This window comes from Patagioenas fasciata, chromosome 8 (assembly GCF_037038585.1).
Source record: "Patagioenas fasciata isolate bPatFas1 chromosome 8, bPatFas1.hap1, whole genome shotgun sequence".
NCBI lineage: Eukaryota > Metazoa > Chordata > Aves > Columbiformes > Columbidae > Patagioenas > Patagioenas fasciata.
The window spans coordinates 19,488,950-19,508,503 of NC_092527.1; the positions used below are offsets into that span (position 1 = coordinate 19,488,950).

Sequence of the window (19,554 nt, forward strand, 5' to 3'; positions counted from 1 at the left end):
AATGAAAATAGCTCTTTATAAAAAAAGTTCACTTTCAATAGCAAAGGGAATAACATTTGAACCAAAGACAACTTAAGGAAATGATGATTCATGAAAAGATTTTTCTCAACATATACTTTAAAAAGGTTGAAAGAAGTTAACATAACAACAAAAATTCCTCAGATTAAAAAAAAAAAAAGTAATAGCAATTTCTGCTTAGTCACCTGTCTGCTTGCAGGCCCAGGTGTGCTCCCCGCTCCTGTCACCAGGGCCCTCCCCACAGCATCCATGGCCTAGGCTCCAGGGAGCGCTGAGCTGGGCCCAGCACAGCATCATCCTGCTGGTGCAGAAAGCAGCTCCTGCTTGTTTCCTCCCAAGCAGCCAAATGCTGGACAGCCATTTTTTCCCCCTTAAAGGGGAGCCCCTTGTGATGAGGTTTGATTTATCATCAGTGAGCAAGTTGAATCACACAGTCCCTCTCAATTTGCCCAGTTAGTGTTACTCAGTGCCCCAGCTGGGGGTTGCATCATTCTTAAATATATCTTTATTTTATTGCACCGTAGGTCAGAATAGCCAAAAATTGGTAAGGCTGATGATACATATTTAAAGAATAAAACCCATATAAGAACAGAGCAATTACCTTGTTCACTGATCCAATTTTTGAAATCTAGAACGACCTCCCTGGCAACTGGTTGTTGGCTCACATGCTTCTGAAAAATGTTATCACTGAAGGTTTGTGTAACGCCTGATATCTATAGTCTGCTGTGATGTTAAACACGGATGCAGACTCCTACCCACAGCACATAAACTCTAAGTGTGATAATAGTACTGACCTCTTCATTCGTTTGCTGAGGAAGGCACCTGGGCTGGAGATGTAATTGTAGTAGGAAAAAAACCCAGATCATTCTTCATGGGCTCTTCAGGAGTTGTTGTCTGCTGAGAACACAGCTGGGTCAAGTTCATGTTAAACATGTCTGAACAGCTGGCACCACATAGCTTCTTATGGCCTAGAAAGTAGCCATTTGGTGGTGGCAACCTTTAGGCATAATTGAATTAAAAGATATACTTACTTATTCAGAGAAAGATGCTAATAAGGCCACCCAGTCTGTACTTGAATTGTTAAATCCTGTGTTAGAGAATAATATTAAAGTAGAGGTACAAAACCTACATAAAGTAGAAACCAAACAATTTTAACTATGTGTAAAGTGTTCCTACTGATATTTTAAATCATTCACAGCAGGTCCCAGTTGTATACATTCATTAATCTTGTGTCTTTCTTGAAATGTATATTTTGCTATTTAACTTTTCTAAAAAGTAACCACAGCTAAAATCAGTAACAGAGATAAATGATAGAAATGTAATAGTGAAAGTTCTGGGGCTTGGACATTAATGTTTTATTAAGGTTTTGAGATAGCACTCATGACAGAACTAGGCAAACACAGGTGACAAACACAAATACTTAGACTACGTGAAGAAAGGAAAGCCTTCCCGGTATAAAAGGTCTAATGTGTTCAGCTTTCTTTACTGAACAAGAACAAAGGTTCCCCCCCACCACCAATTAAAGCGGGTTTGCGTTCTTCTCCTGGACATTTACATAGAGTTGATAGAGCATTGTCGCACTCAAAACCTCTCCCTTTTGGCTATTCGGCAAACAAGGGAAGAAAAAGGTTTTCCTTCTCTCCATAGTACTTACTATTTTGCTAGTGAAATTGAACACAAAATATGAAGGATATGCAGTTCATAAAACCTCCAAAGGACACAATAAATAGTAGGTTAAAAAGGGTGGATGCTTGTAAGATCTATGCTTATTCTGCAAATAAATGTGACTTTTCAGATCTGCCAGCCACATTTAGTGACAGATACAGATTTCCTGTAAATACAAGCAGAGATATACCAATGATTTATCTACATACAGAGCTGTGCTCATTTGACTAAAGGCTTGACTGCACATGGAATTATTCAAGAATAAAAGCAGCATTCTTACTGAACAACTTCTAGTGCAGACATGCTTGTTCTAGACCACAAACTAGAATAAGGTGATCATGTTAGGTAATAAGCTTCTATATACGCATAATATTTTTGTAGGGCTGTTACCATTAAATTCACACCCTGCCTCAACCTGAAATAATTTTCAAGTACAGTAATACCTTAAACTTGAATTTTTAAAAATCTCTTCATTCAAAATTCTGGGAATCCCTTCAAGGATTTTTGTTGCTGTTGTTAGTGAAACTAATTTGCCTTATTTTGATAGAGAACAGACTTTTAAATATATGAAATCACTGTTGATTTCCTGTACTTCCCTTAAAAATTTCATGCAATTCAGAGCCTTACCTGAGGTCAATCCTCTGAAATCTGGATTTACGTGAGGCTTGAATTCATGTTTTCTCATTCTGGGGACATACTGACTTGACAGTCTTCCAGTGACAGTTTCACAGTTCCCAGGGTGAGGATTTCTGGCCCTTCTGTTTGCTTATTCCCACATTCCTTCTCTGTGTAAGACACTACATCTTCCAGCTGTCTGTGCATCAGCAGTCTCTGATCGGATGTCTCTGTGAACTGCTGGGAGGATGGAGAATCACAAGTGAGTTCTGATTGCCTTCTGGTGTGAATAGAGCAGAAGGTATCATTTCAAGAGGGACATCCACAATTGTGTTCTGTATGAAAGCTTATGCAAGAAGCAGCAAAACAAGTGACAGAACAAATTATTAGCCTTTGGCTTGAGAGAAATTAGAATTTCAGCATCAAATCCTGCATAAAAGAGAGAGACCAATGCAGTTCTAAAAATTATCTATTTCCTTCCTCTGTTGAAAGGATGAAGAATGTCCTACCTCCTTCTTCCTCACCTCCCAATCAGCACAGAGATTGCAGTCTCACAAGCAAAGTCTTTAACAGCACAGTGTGAGTTTTAGGAGATAAAATGAATGGGTTGAAGCAGAACCAGGAAATAACGAGTTGCAGAAGGAGAAATGGGAACAAGATGGAGTCATAGGTCTCAGAATATTGAACAAATAAGAGGTAGAGAAGAAGCCACAAAGACATTTAGTTGATGAGAAGTTGTCATCTTTACTATTGTTCTAGACCAATTGCTCTGTACATTGGAGGATTTTTCAGATTGTGACTCACAAAGTCATTGTTATTGGTGTATCACACTAACTTTATGAAGGGAGAAGGCATGCGACTTCCTTGGCACCACTCTTCTTCTGTCATAACCTCTAGCCCACCAAGTTAAAGTAGGCCTAGATGTCTTCAAAGCAAAGTAAATATTTTTTAAAACAGCTACTTATTTCTAGCTATACTTGAACTGATTACTAAAAATTAAAAAAAAAAAAAATCAAAGCTGGAACATACTTCTTCATGCACTTTCGCTGTATAACTGCCTTACTGCTGCACTGTTAAATACAGTTTTACTAGTGCTAGCTTTATAGCATAGTCTACGTTGTGTCACAGTGGATTAAATTAGAGATTAAATTAAGAAGTTCCTTAGTCACAACCATCTTGGGCCACTGCTAATTGTTAATGCTTGAGAATTTTCCAACCAGGAAAAACTCAAGACAGCTGGAGATTCTGCACAGGTCAAGCACAGCTTGTTCTGTAGGGTCCTCTCCTATAACTAATCTGCTAAGCAGTCAGCAGCAGTGAAAAATCCTTTTAGTATAGGTGCCATCCAGCTATAGAATTACAAAACCTTAGGTCTAGGGATTAGCATCATTTTAGGAATGATGGAGGGAAGCCTGCATCCAAGGCTTCGCTAATCTGAAAAAGTAGTAATGTCTCAGCCTTTCAGTCTGATCCCCTTGTGCAACAGTCAGGCCTGACAGTTGTTTGGTTTTAGGTGTCTTAAATCTACAATAACTACTTTGAGTTAGTAAACTGGCATAAACCAGCTTTTGAACAAGTGAATGAACAGAGATGAAAGAAAGACATATTAATTATGTAAAATTATGAACTTTTGGCCTTGCAAGCTGCATAGTATAGAAGGAAAGACTTCTTTTCTGTTCTTCCAGTGACAAAAAAATACTTATTCTTTCCTTGCTTTGGTAGGACTTTCTACCTTAGATAGGTCTGAGACAAACACCCAGATTACTGCAGAACAGGTGGGGAACCAACAGGGACATTTTTCTGGGATGACCTATGGCAAGAAACACATGAAGACCTGTAATGCAGATTGAACCAGCACCACTCATTCAATGAGGAACTGAAAATTGTAAAAGTGAGAGAGAAGTGAGAAAGAAAAGGATGAAACTGCATCCCCTTTGTTTTCTGGTGCTGAGCAGAACTGGCAGCAGTTGGAGGATTACCCTACTGTTCCACTTCCTTAAACTGCTGAACCCTGCTTTAACATACATGGATACCTGTGGATAGTCCTTTACACTCAAAGCCGTGCAGTGACTGGCAGATGAGGAACAAGTCCATGAACTCGTACAGCAAACAACTATTCCTGGTTCTCACTAATTCACATGCAACCACTCAGCTCTCCACTGCCACTACCAGTGAGATTATGTTGCCTGATATTCATGTTCCTTTAACGCACACATTTCCAATTTTGTTATTTACTACTGGCAGAAGGGATTCTTGCAATGGTTTTCATTACAGTATTTGGTATTTCAATACTTTTTTATTTGTTAATAAATCGGTTTAATTGTAAAATGTGTTAAGGTGTAAGTGCTTGGGGAAAAAGGAAAGATCATGAAGTTATATCAGAAAATTTTCATAATGTTCAAACTATTTTACAACGTTAGAAAAAAACAACAATAAATAAACAGTACGCTACAACAGCACACTCCATTGCCTCACTATTCCTTCACACAGGTTATCACTCATTGTGGAGATGGGGCACACAGCCCCAAAAACATTACACATCCTTTTTTTCAGTGGTGGCAGACACTTTCTGCTTGGTGGTACTGGGCCTTGAGCCTTCTCTCAATAGTAATTTTCACTCTGCATCTAATTTTCAGCTGTACAGATGCAGCACATCAAAATAACATGAAAATGACTGGGCATTTCGGCAACCTAGCAGCATCCTTGGCAGCACCATTTTTCCCTCAAAGACACCCTCTTTTACTGTTCTACAACGTGTAGGTAAGCTGTATGCTTTCAGCAGACTTGTTTCTGTAAAATGATGGCAAGACACACTGATATTCAGAAAGTCTCATCCAGATAAATTGAAACGTTAGTCTAAGGACACAGCTCCTTCATGTTGAATGGTATTCAGTACAAGACCTGCATAATAATTAAATAATACCTTTTAGGCATCACATATACAGGTACTATTGATACAGATAATGGACTTAACAAACCTGGCACAGTTTCAAAGTTGCTGTCTCAGCCACATTAAAAGCATTCTCAGTTCATGAATATATCACACTATTAGCTGCTTCACAAACTTCACTGCCACATCACTAATGTTTGCCTTTTAACACCAAAGTGGTTAGACATAGAAGTCAAGACAACCAAATTCTGCATAGAAAAAATGTGATTTTTTTTAATATATACCTTTAAAGAAAAAAAAATAGTTCTCCGTATGTGTTCCATGAATTGAAAACCAGAACACCACTTTTCTGTTAAAAATTGTCTTCAAATAAGACTGAGGTTTGTTTCTCTCTGTTTTGGTCAGCAAAACCTCGATCAAATAAAACCAAAATACAATAAAATCCCTTAAATCTGAAAGATTTCCATACTAACAATAACCCCTAATAATAGTTGCATTCTCTTAGGAGAAGTAACTGGTGTGTTGATTGGCACCCTTTGAGCAGTTGTCCTGGTTTTGTTAAAAACCAAGTTTCTCTTTTAGTGAATTTTGCCTGTCAGCTAAAGCCTTCATATTAGCTGCATTTTCCTGGAGAACCAGACACATGTTTTGGTTAAACCTAGCAACGGAATGCAAACTTATTGATAAGCACGGATGGACATCTCACGAGAGGGGCAACGAGAAACCAGTGACCAACTGTGTATAAGATTCCATTCACGTGAATACTTCATATAAAAGTGGGAGATCACGAGGACCTCGTCCCTTTTTTCCTTCCCTTCTGCTTATGGCCGACATTAGGAGAGGACCTTGCTGGTCGTCCCTGCGAACCGAGGCCTAGTGAGAGACTGAATCCAGCTCCGGTTGGCTACAGAGTCTAATCCAGGACTTTGGGTGCTGGCTCTGGGTTGCTGAGACTTTCAAGATTGGTTGTGTATATTTTGTATTATTTTCTCTATTCTTATTAGTAGCATTAGTAAAACATCTTTAATTTTTCCAACTCTCTTCTCTCTGTCCTTCTTTCCCTCCCGATCGCCTGTCCTGAGTGGGAAGGGGGGAGAGGGAGGGGCAAAAGGGGGAAGTGGAGGGGAGAGGAGGTTAACAATACATCTGCCAGGGTTTGATTGTCACCCCGCAATCTTAACCCTTGACAGCAGTATAGTGGCTGCCTGGCACTTTGGTTTGCAGCAGAGTTGCAGTACCTCTATACATCCAAGAAACAAAAATGACTATTCCACACTATTCCAGGTTGTAGCTAGACTTCATAACAAAATACACCTGTTAAGTCCAGGTCCCAACTCAGCCATGCAATTTCTAGCTCATTACAAAACTGTTTAGGCTCTTTTCTTGGAATAATTTTTGAAAGAAAGACTAAAAGAAAATGGGAAGTTTATGTTGAAGCTCTGTGATTGTTATAGAAAAAAGAGTTGTGAGACAGAAACCCTCTGTTCATGGAACAAGTACACCACTAACAGGAGCTTCCTTCACTGGGTGGGCTTCTTAATGAGATTCCCCAACAAAATGATCACCAACATCACTGGAAGTCACCTCTCGACTACAGCAGAATAAGGATTGGTCTATGAATCCTACCTGTGATATTATTTTGGTAAGATACAACCTTTTGCACTACTGTCAAGAAGCAGCAAGGGTGGCTGCTCTGAGACGCAATATGGAGTCAAGGGCAACGCCACGGTCACCAGGACAGGATCCTCGCTCTCCCTGTTAGGAAGCTGGGAACCACTATAGATAAAAGCTGATGTTCAACCAGAAGTTCAGACTATTAGATGAGTTTGTAGTGATCAGCCAGGTACAAGGTCAAGCTGACAGCCTATCTGCAGTGAGTGTAACTGAGGTTAGGATCTCTGAGCAGGTCCATGATGACAAGGTGAGGCCAAGGCCATCACCCAATGGGATCAGTGGGGCCCATGGCCAGTCTGGAGACTGGAACTCCCATGATCTAGCTCGGGCAGGGACTGAGGGAGCTCCTGGGCCTGTGGGTAGACCCTGGGTGAAGCTAGTGAGAGCCATTAAGGCCTATGAGAGCCCCGAGGGTCCTGGCAGCTACAAAGTACTATTACCAACTCAGGTCGTGTGAGCCATTCAGAACTCATTAGGTGTTGAGAACTTTCACCTTCTGATGTTTGCAGAATTTCTAGAGATGAAACAGTCATTCCAGAGTTGTCAGGTTTCTTGGAAATAGTGTTAGAGTACAATATTATCACTCCTGCATATTATTTAAATATTACATACTACTTCCACTCAAACCCAAGTCGTTTTACTAGTGAAAGAAGAGTGGAAAACACAAATAGCTATTCTGTAGAGGTGGACGTGTAATTCTGAGTATGCCCAGAACTCTAAATTTAAGAAAATCATCTCAGGGTCATCTTTTCAGTAAAGTTTCACTGCAAAAAAGAATGTCAGCTTTCAGTCTGAAACTTTTTATTCCTTTTCTATACAACAAGCTTACTGACTGACACGCATGGACAATTACCTGAATATAATGATTAGTCTTTCTGCAGAAGTATGTGATTTTTATGCTACTCAGAGAGTCTTGGTTTCGACCCATTCTAAAGGTTATTCACTAAAGGAAAATGAGGCTATATAACAGGATTTCTGCTTATAGTGAATTTCTAATACAGTTAATATTGGCTTATTTTGTGTAAATAAACAAGAACTAGAGAAATCTAAGGCTAGGTAGAGGTCAGATTTTGTCATTTAGAGTCTGTTCCTAAAAGGCCTCTTCTCTCAAATAGTACCTCATCTAGAATGCACAAAAATGAAAGTTTTAGTCAATTAAGTTTGTTTAAATGACATTATCGGGGATAAGCCCAAATTGTTTCAGAAAGTTTTATCCTAGTGTTCAGAGACCTTGTACTTAGGCAGTCAGCCAGAATCTATCACTGTGGATTCACAACAATCAAGGCCTTGACAAGTTTTATGTCTAAAGAAAACTAGTTAGTCAATTAATGGTTAAAGACTTCAAAACATCTTTTTGTTAGTATGACACCAATTCAAAAGATAAAAGACTAAGCAAATCTTTTCAACAGTGTTCTGTTCTTTTCTCCAAACCTTCTGAGAAGGAGGAATGAAAAAAAACATCCAACGACAAATCCTGCTAGAATACATAATAGCTAACTAGTAGCCAACCGTTTAGAGCAACTCTTCCATTAGCATTTGGTACATTTCCTCTAAAACAGAAAGAAACTTTGAATAGATTTTATGGTTTCAGACTTGAGTCTTTTCTTTAATTGGATGTTGCCGTTTAATTTTGAATGAAATAGTTTTTCTTTTATTGCATTCTGATACATGCCAGCTTTGACAGAGAAAGCAAGCAATGTAATGCTCATACGGCACATTAAGAGCCACACTCTGTTGTGGCTTTGCACTTCAGAGACCCTAAATTCTACAATTTTTTTTCATTAAAAGGCTTGACTACAGCAGTCTCTGTGTTAGAGGTAATGCAATAATTGAAGGAGGCACAATTGCTTTTTGCAAAACCTATTTTTGAACTCCATGAAGGGAGAAAATAACAAATTGTCTGCCCCAATTTCTCTTTGTATTCTTTAGCTAGCTCAATCAAATATAGCTGTACTTAATTCAGGAGCTCCTCAATGAAATTCTGTGGCCCCAGTAATACAGAAAATCAGACTGTGTCATCATATTTTTTGAATCCTGAAATCTAAAAAGACATCTTTCAGGAATCTTTTTTCAGAAGACACATGGTTCTGATTTCTAAGGCTGCTCAGAACTCACTGCTGTGCCATCAAGCAGCCTCTAAATGTTATAACGAGGCTCACAATGGACATTATGTAAGCACATGCACACACACTGCCTTGTAGATTTTCTTTACTTATGACTTTGACCCTCCTCGGCAGCCATTTGGGTGCCTTCTAGAACAGGCAAGGATTTAGGATGTGCTGATTCCTTAAGAACCTCTTGAAGAAAATTGGTCCCAGTGCATGCCTGCCCGATTCTGCTGACATCAGCAAATTTGTGAAAGAAAATAAATTGTTTGCTGGAGGCAAATTCAGTGTTCTCCCTTAGTGGCCTAAATTTGGGAAAATATCCCTATTAGGATTAGTGTTGAAACAGAAAACTGTGCTAATACATTGGTGGACTCAGCTTTCTATCTGGAATTCTGCAATCTAATTGTTATAAGTTGTCATGAGCAGTCCTGTCTTCCAGAACACCACAGTTTTCTCGGTATCCAAGAGCTCTAACCTGGAACATACAATTTAGATCTTCAGATGTAGTGGATGAAACATCTGCAGGCCTTGCCTTGAGTTTCAGAATATTCTATGCAGAAGATCCAAATCCAGACAAGAAGTGTGTTCTCCTGTGCCAATCTGGGAAACACTTTGGCCTGAAGCTACCCAGAATTCTTCTACCGTTGACCACAATTTTTTAAAAAATTATCATTTTCAGATTATTTTGCTTCCTTTATCAGCAAACAGACCTGCAGCTAAATTACAAAATATTGCGTATGTTTTCCCCTCTTCCACTTAGAGATTCAACTTCTGTCCTTTAATTGTATCCATCTGAATAATTTTAAACCCCTCTTTTACCACTTTATGTCCTATCTCAAAAATTGTTGTACTACTAGGCACCTGCAGAGAAGACTGATGAAACATCTTCCAGCAATCATCAATTTTCTGAAGGTATAAGTTGTTTATTCAGGGTTCAGTCACAAGGATCAAATAGTCTCTTCACTCCTACCATGGCAGCAGCTCTATCAGTCAGGTAGGCACATATGGATTGCACAGTGCCATCCTTTTCAGAAAAACAACCTCAAAGCATCAGCCAGAATTCATTAGTTGTATTTACATAGATTCCCCAAATATAGTGGAATCTAAGGAATGGTAGAGGGCATATTAGGGACAGCTTGTAAGGGAACTAAAAAATTATATGTCCTTAGTACTTTTTGTCCCTGTTAATATGAATGGTCATTACTAAAGTTAATGGAGGTGACTTCGTCTATTCAGGTTAAAGGTCTCCCTACAAAACTACCATTACTCCATCAACCTGGCTGATGGCCTCTCCACCTCACAGTGTTAGAAAGATGTTTTCTTTTATGCACAAATTATAACAAATCAACCATTGGGAGGTAGGTGGTGAAATTATATGCTCTTAGTGAAGCCAGCGGTTGGGATTTTCAAAGGCATTCTTCATATAGTTTCAACAGGAATATCAGTGAAATAATGTGCACCCTGCAAAATTCTGCCTTTGCACTTTCTTTTTGGCTGGAAACCAAAGTTCTGTCAAAAGGTGCAGCTCATCAAGAGAGAAAGCCCTTGTTTTGTTTAATTTCAAAGTTATAAAACATAAAACTGTGAAACTGTGGTAATAACATTTCAGCCAACTTGAGCAAGGATGCAATATATTACCAAGTGTTTCCTGAAGCAATGAAGATCCGAAGTCTGGTTTCCTCTTTTTGACTTTTCTTTTTGCCCCAGCAGGTTTGTTTTTTTTTTGTTTTTTGTTTGTTTTTTGTTTTTTGTTTTTTTTTTTTTTTTGGTGAAAATTAAACGTATTTATCCATTTATTTTCAAGGATAAGCTTTCATTAGCTCCAGAGATATTTGGAAAATAAGAGAAAATTTTTATCACTGTTTTCATTTGATTAGTTGAAATGTTGCTGGAAATATCAGTATTTCAACACGTGAAACATTTTCATTAACTTTACCAATGTCAACAGGGACTGGCTCTGCAAAAAGTCAAAAGTGGTAGACAGCAGACACAATATATTGGAAAACTGAATCAGCTTGGTAAATCTGTCCCCAAATGACCAGACAAGATTGAGTTGCAAGCTTTAGAGTTGTCCCCTCTTTTCAAATCCACAGCATGAACTCTCCTGAAAGAATCAACTTTCCAGAATGTTTCATGCATCAGCCATCAAAAACAAACAAACAAAAAAGAAAAATACTCAGACTTTTCAAAATGTCTCAGGTTGGGTGACCTGAATAGCCAAGTCATGAATCATTTGTAAAAAATCTTAGCCGTGGTCATTGCTGCAACACATTTGGAAATCCTTGGATACTCTAGGCCTGACCTAGAATATCATCCAAGCACAGGTATATGACTATACGCAAGTACAGTCCCTCTCGGGGTTCCCACTTCATCTGTCAACTGAAATGTTTTGAGGTGGAGAGCAGAGTTTTGCTGGGAAAAAAAAGAGTTCACAAATCCACTATACAGTTACCATTTGACCATATTATAACCCAGCAGAATTCACATGTAAATTAACTTGAGATACTTCCACGAAATCCACTGGGAACCAACTTGTGGGGGGGGGGGTAAAAAACAGGAAGGAGAAAGAACTAAAAGAAATTCCATTCTATTCCAATAAAACATGCCACTTAAGCTAATTATTTAAGCATGCTCTTCAAATTTATTAAAACTAACTTGAAAATTAAGCACATAAACCAAGACTTCATCAGCTGTAGTTATCGAATTCAGCCAGTGGTAAGCCACAAACTCTGAAAGGCCTCATTTGACTGTTAAGTGTAACACTTTTTTTCATTTGTACAATAAAAGTAGAAATACCATTTAATGTGAAATGTGAAAAAATTATTGCAACACAAAGTCACCCTCACTCCCAAGCTGTGAGCTTTGCCCTGGTCCTCCTCTCATTGCGGCTGCAAGCACGGTTTAACAGATACCGCTGACTTAGGCTGTGGGAGAACCCAGTGTGCCCTTTTGTATACAAAATTTTAGCACACAGCAGTCTCTGATGGCCAATTACCAGCCTCCCTATCTCCTTCTTTTTTTATAACTGGGTTTATAATGAAAACATTGGCACAGCCTTAACTATGGCAAGATTAGCATTTGCCATTATAATTAACAGATTCTTTTTTTCCTTTGTGATGTGCATGTATATACTCTTCCCAGTGCAATAGTTACTGATGGTATGGTTTGTAACATATACTACCCCTAAACAACAAATCTGTTATTTTTAGAGTATGTCTCTGATAAATTTTATTTAAATGTAAAAGGTAATAGGCAGAAAATGTAGTTTGCTTACAAGTTTCCTTTATGGTTGTTTGACTGTCACTTTTCTGCAGATTTATGATGATCATTCTTGCAACAAAAATGTTTACTTCACTGTCTAAATAATAAGGTAATTTGTTACAGCTAATTACTCAAGTGCTTCCTTAATCTCAATTAAAAGATTCAGGCTGATTTTCTATATTTCTGCAGCAGTATGTTCCAGAATATCCTGTTAATGCATTCCCAATCACACATTTGTTAAGGAATGCATGGTCCATGCAAAACTGAAATGCTAAAATACATAGCTGCAATCTTAAACAATGATTTATTGTGACATGGGATGTGGGACATTTCCACAGCTTTTGTGATTGCAGTAATGAAGCTGTAAACCAAATAGCATGAAATGAAGCAAGGCCTTACAATTTAATCAGCTCGTAAACAGATCTACTGCATCAAGCAAATGACATTATTATCCATCCGAAGTAAATCATGCTAATCTCAGGAGATAAAATCAACATCATTAATGGTCACATGTCATATTCATCAACACTAAACCATCCCTTTTGACAGATTAATCCTAACTACAGCTCCCACGATGTATGGTAATAGGGCTTGTAGCATACATTTCATTCAGCAGTAATGCTAACCAGCACTCTTAGTCTGCTATTACAAATAATTTTTTTATTGATTTACATATTTTAAAATGCATTTAAGGTGAGGTATCATTAAAAATCCTGTCACTATCACATATTTCTTCCTCACATTCGCAGACTGTATTCACAGAAACTGGAAACTAAACACTGCATGCAATAGAAATACTTTCTTTAACACGTTGTTAGTGGTAATTAAAGATTTCTGCCTGCATTTTTCCATTCAGCAATGAACATATGTGCCCCTTTTTATAGGGTTTAAAGAACTATTGATAGTATTATTCTAATATCTCATTTGTAGTGTGGTAGTGCATAGTGCCTCTGGTCATGGATCAGGGCTCCATTGAGCCAAGCAGGATAGTGAAGACTTTATTATCCCTTATCCCATAATTAATACAACATGAAAAACAAAGCTCCATTTGTGATATTCACTCTTCATTTTACTTTATTGTGTCCTGCAGACTGATTGTGTATTTCTGCTCAGACTCCAGCTCCCGCGTATTGCCTATTTTTTCCAAACACAAAATATATTTATTTATCAAGGAACTGACCCTGTATGAATGCTTTTGAAAAGTGTCCACTATTCAAAGTGTCACTTTCCTTGAACAGGCACTGAATTATATTGACAGGCACATTATCAAGGGCTGCTGACTGACAGAATGAATGACTGCGGCTACATGCCGCATTGCCAGTCATTGACTGAGTGGGTGCAAAAATTATCTACAACCTTTGTAGATCTAAAGGACTCTGAACTAAGGCTAGAAAAGAAGATCTATGCAAGTGATTTACTAGTGCAGCATTTGTCAACTTAGTACAAACATCTCGACTATTACCCAAACTGCTTCACTAATGTAGTAATTAATTAATGGTTTATTCTCTCTTCTGAAACTATTTTTTTAACATTCCTTTTATCCAATTATTAATGTCATGTTATTTAATATGTGTTTATGTTTCATCAGGGAAATGTTTGGGGTAACAATTATAAAAGCAACCACTGCCTCCTGCATTTGTTTTTAAGTCAGTGTGGGTAAAGATGCATCTTAGTAAGATTGTAAGGGCAAGGCAAAAAACAATGCTAGAGATTTCCTGTGGCTGACGCAGAGCAGTCAGTAAGTTTGGTTAAGAGAGAAGGCAGAACACTTCCTGGGCTGTGCTGGGACTTTAGGAAAACACTCAGCTAACCACAAAATAATTTCATTTATTTGCCAAAATAATTTATCAGCTGGGCTTATTTCTGATTGACATGATGTCAGCTTGAAGAAGTAGACCACAAAAATGTACTTTTCATAAAAATCACATCTATTGGCTAAAACTAAAAATGCTAATAAAATGTTTTAATAAGTGCATTAATTTCAAAACCTCAAAGTACTAATGTCAAATTCACTGGAATCCACTGATGTTTAAAGAGCTTTTAAAGACTTTACAACTTAAATTGTCACATTACTTACCAAGAATCCTTTAGTATCTATGGTGTATTTTAATGTTGGGGTTGTGAAGACTTTCCCTTTTCTGTCGCTGTCCTTTTTATTCTCAATACTTCCATACTTGAGGCCCTACATAAGTTACTCAATCTTTGACAGGCTGCAGACAATCTGTGGGGCTTCATCAGTGGTGGTGGTTAGAAAACTAAAAGAATCACTGATGAGGAAGAACAGAAAAGCCCATCTTTCTCATAGGATTTTGTGCTACTGCATAATGTCACAGTTCTTCTCCAAACCTGTGTTCTAGTACCTCCTAGATATGCCTAATTTTACAAAGGTTTACTAGTAAAGTCAAGATGAAAGCAATCTGTCCTCGAAGGGTATGGTTTAGGCAGGCAAAGGGAACAAACCTGTTTCTCAAGCAATACTAGCAAAACTGGCAACGGGACTTCTTGGTGGTATAAACACAAATAAAGCAGAAGTTTTGCCAGCATAGCTGTGGTGGAATGAAGTAAGGGGAAAAATAGTCTCTGATATAGCTGTGCTACCAGAATTTTCCATGTCGACCAGGTCCTAACAAGAAACAGAGCTTGTGCAAAAATAATTATGATCTAAAAAGACAAATAATGGATTCTCTCGCTTTTATCTGCAAGAAATGAAGGAACAAAACCATACAGTGGGCAAAAGACAACAGGAATGCCTCTAATAGCTCACTTTTACACCTGTTATGAGTGTGGATTAGGATGAAGACCACCATTGAAAGGAGAAGTACAGTCCCATGGGGCTATCTGATAATTAAGAGTAAAATTAGGTATTATTTTTATTTATTCCTATTACTTGGCCCTCCCAGATAGCACGTATTAATGAAGATATGATAGAAAACCTCTGAGAATTTTGTACATGGTATTTAGTAGTGGGACTCACATAAGAGCCACTACTGTGGTACTAAAATACCATGTCATCTTAACTTTTTTTTAGCAGAGGAGTTATTAAAAATAACATTAACTAATGATAACATTGCAAAGAACCTGTTAATCCATTTATTTCCCTTTTGAAATACAGCTGTAGTGGAAGCTGTGCTTGTTTTTAATAAGTCCTGATAATATCCTATCAGTGTAAAGAGCTACATATTGAACTCATACAGATAACTGGTTCAGTCATTCTATGTCAAGATATAAAGATAATTTCATTCCTTAAAAATGAAAAGAATACATGATTTAAAATCCTGTTCTTACGTTGCATGCACAAGATAATCAATCGCCCAAAATAAACTATACTATTTAGGAGCGATTTGAAAGGAGAGGAGCTGAAAATCTCCTTCAAAAATCCATTTTAAAATGGTTGAGAATAGAAAATATCTTAATTTTTATGCATGTATTTTGTTTGCTGATTAATGTTTAGAGTAACTTAATAAATCAATCTAGTAAACAACATCCTGCAAAATTAAGTTTTGATGCTAGTAACATTGCTAGTTACAAGTTAATAATATTACCCGAATAAATGCACAAGTGATTGTTGAGAAAATAACTGTTAAATAGTAGAGAATAATACAAGCAAATAGAAGATGAGGGGTACCCAACAGTAGCATGCAAAGCTGGATTCTCCCGTCTGTAAATGTATGCTGAAGGATACTCAAAGCAACATATTATTTTACTGTCATGATGTGCTGGTGAAAATTATGGCAGAATATGCAGTGCTGGACATTTAGGCCCTAAATTTCTCTCCAGTATGTTGTCAAATTGAATTTGGGTCTGGTTTGTAATAACCAGTTAAAAAAAACCCATTACATTCTCACTTGTTAACCACTGTAGAATAAGTTGTTGGCTATTGCATTGTAGCTGTAAAGCTGTATTTGAAATCTAGAATGCTTTTAAAATCCAATGTAAAGGATACAGATTGAAGCAATTATTAGACTACATGAAGAGTATATATTATTATTAAAAAGCACTAAGAAACCATGGGAATTAGATATGCAAAGTTCAATCTGCAATATCAACAATACAGTGGAAATAAAACAGTGGAATATGCCTAAAACATGCATTTAGTGGCATGGCAGCATTAGTTCAATAAAGGTACCAAGGCAACAAAGACCTTAGGGAACATAGGGAAAAACTCCTGACAGCTGATTTTCCTGTTGGTCATTTGGCATGTAAAGTTGAGCAGGTTTATGCACCTGACAAATTGGTGCCTGCTTTATGCCCCACATCACTTCTTTGAACCAGCTTTTCCTGATGAGTAATCTACATTGTCACAGTTGAGTCACATAGAAGAAACCCCTAACGTTGTAGCTGACACCTTCATTTTCATTCCAGCTGATTGTAGAAAATTTAGACAGACAAGAGGTTATTACGCATGGTAGCAAGGGGAGCAGTACCAGATCTGCAAACTCACATCTAAGGAAATGAGAAAACACTTTTTATACTCACTGTAACTCACTGTATCTAAACATATGAAATGCAAGTAGCCCATCCGTGAGCAAAATCAGCGTCTTGCATTTTGTCATCTGCAAACTTAACAGTGACATAAGCATGGACTTCAATACACAATCTTTCAGTTTTGATTTTCTTATGTTGAAAAAGAAGTAAATCCAGACTAAAGAGAAAATACATTCTTTGTTAAACCTGGATTATAAAAACTTATAAAACTACACAAAAGTTTGTTATTACACTCTTGGCCTGAAAGTTTCCTTTTGATTCTGTGTAATACTCAGAGGGAGCTTGAGTATTCAGGATCTGAGATCATGACTGCATTCTGAACCAAATCCCAGAGGGAAGATCAGATAGCATCTGGCCTTTATGAGTCAACATAGGGTGGCTGATGGGAAGGAAAGAGTAGTCCTTTGTTCCCATTGACTTTTGCATAGGAGCAACCATAACATACATAGTGACAAGAATCACTCCCTCCTAGCTTCACCTGCAGCAGGTAAGGCAGTGGCATGGTCTTGTCAGCCTTTCAACCAGTCTAGTGAGCTAGGCAAACACAGAAGTGATGATTCATTGATATCTGAGCTCTTGGAAGTCTTTGGGAAACAATGCCTGAGCCACCAGAGCTAATTCTTCATGAAGTTCCTGAGGTAGCACAGCACCTCTGCATCCCTTCCTGTCCCCTGCCAAGAAGGCACTGTATCTCTATGGGTTTATCCAGCCTATGACCCAAACAGAAATTCTCCCATCTGACTTGCAGATGCCAGTGCATTTAACTTGGGCTGGGACATAAAAAAGTCCTTGTCTTGTCAATGGAAAATGTTTTGACTAAAAGCTGTCAAATTGCAGCAAGTAACGAAGTCCACAAGGCTTTTTTCAGTGTCATTTGGTAGAGGGAAAGAAAAAAGTCTTCAAGGAGAGCATATGAGTCATGGGATTGGTTTCCCGAGGGCTCTTTGGGATTCTTTTAGACCAAGAGTTTTCTAACACTGTCAGAGCAAGGGCTGTGTGAAATGCAGCAATTTTGACTGTCATGCTATTTTTCAGTTCCAGCTTTCATCACTTTGTGCCTTTTGGGTCTAACTTTGCCTCCACTTAAGTGGTTGTCAATGTAGAATAAATCACATGAAGAATACTTAGGGCCATGCTCTTTGCCCAGCCCACATAATAGAGGAAGGAGCTAAATCCTCAGAAATAAAGGGGTATACTCTCCTCCTCAGTATGGCTACTGAAATCCTGGAGAACTAACTGGTAACTTGAAGTTGAGAAATAGTTGTTTTCTCTAGCATATATTCCATTCAAATCTGTGAGGACTTGCAGCATTCTGCTGCTTTTTAGAATAGCAGGAAAAAATATGCTCTGTCATTTGAACACAACACATGAGTAGAAAAGAGTAAAAATGAATGTATTGCACAATGCATGAGCAGCTTCAGTACAAATTAATATATTATGATGGGTTTAGGGGACAGAGGGGTGTCCAAAGTTGGACCTGGAACAGTCAAGCCAGTGATTCATGGCTTTCAGTAGTGAGGCCAATGATTCTTGAATTCCAACCTCTGCAACTGTGCCTTGCCATTCATTCTTTTTCAGATGCAAAATATTGCAATCATTCTTTCTGTAAGGGATACATGCTAAAGGACGTTGGGACTAGCCAACAAACTGGAAATGTAAGCAGTGCTTCTTTACATTTTAGGGTAGGAGATAAACAGGGCTCCTGATGCACATTAAAAAGAAAAAAAAAAAAAAAGGAAAAAAGTAGTGGCCTGATTCTGACTTAGATTCTTGCACAGGAAGCTCATGCAAGTCTGAAGACTCTACAGAGGAGCCAGCTTCACAGTAGGAAAAGCTTTTTTTGTTATTATTAGCAGCCTGAGGTGTGCTGATTATTTTACTCCTGGTATTTTGCCATTTCTTTTAACATGCTTTGCCACAAAATGACTCATGAGAAGGGGTTTTTGAATGGAGCTCAGTCATTTTGGCACAGATTCCAACTCTGATCATAGGGAAACCATTTACTTTCCCAGTTACGTGGTCGAGGCACAACCCCAAGTACTGCAGCGTCTTGTCTTCCCAGATTAACCTAGCAGAAAGGGCCAACTAATAAACAGAAGAAAGTAAGTGTTTGGTGAACTTCATAGTCAGTAACTGTACACAAAAGTTTTCAGGCAGTTAATTTCCCTTCATTATTTGTGTGCTGCTCTTGAAGAGCCTTCATGGAATCAGTTTTCAAAAACATATTTCAACAGCAATACTACAAATAGAAAAATTATAATTCCTCTCTTCAACAGTTAAAGTTTGAAGTGACATGTAACTGATCTGTCAGCTCCGATGCTTTATCTGGAGAGGGTTTAAATCAGCTCTATAGTGGAAAACAATCTGACGTAAAGTTGAGCTAGACCTTAGCTAGACAAATCTCCTTAAAGCACAAACCTTAAACAAATGCAAGGCTTTATTGTCACCTACACACTTGTTCTGCCAATCTAATCCACACAATGGCCTGTTGACCACAAACTCTTCTCCCCTGTGGGAACCGAGAGTGATCTCCTTCACACTTCTTAACTTCAAAACATTGCTTTCCTCCCCTCTTTCCCCCTTAATTCCCCTCTCCCTCTGATCACAGAAATCCTCTCAGTAATTCTTACTCAATACTGGAAAGTGTTCCAGTGTTTCAGCGTATCACAGATCCTCACATCCGTTACCGTTTACAGGCCTATGTCCCACAGTTCAGCAGTCCTGGGATGATCCCCGAGTCATTGAAGTCAGAAGACATTTTGCTGCAGACTATAACGAGCATAGGATGAGGCTCATGCAGCAAATTTTGTATTACATCCAGCTGGATGTTTATGTAAA

At 38.1% G+C, this 19,554-nt stretch overlaps 1 protein-coding gene across 3 annotated transcripts in view; it reads right to left on the minus strand.

The window, feature by feature from the left end:
* LRMDA (leucine rich melanocyte differentiation associated) overlaps positions 1-19,554 on the minus strand; it is a 741,452-nt gene that overhangs the window by 712,465 nt on the left and 9,433 nt on the right. For 2 of the 3 annotated variants that reach the window (XM_071811807.1, XM_071811805.1), the window contains exons 2-4: positions 2,311-2,538; positions 1,050-1,105; positions 813-912 (exon numbers count right to left, since the gene is read on the minus strand). The gene's annotated coding sequence lies outside the window, so the exon portion shown is untranslated. The remainder of the gene's footprint in view (positions 1-812; positions 913-1,049; positions 1,106-2,310; positions 2,539-19,554) is intronic. The other variant, XM_071811806.1, reaches the window with a different exon arrangement.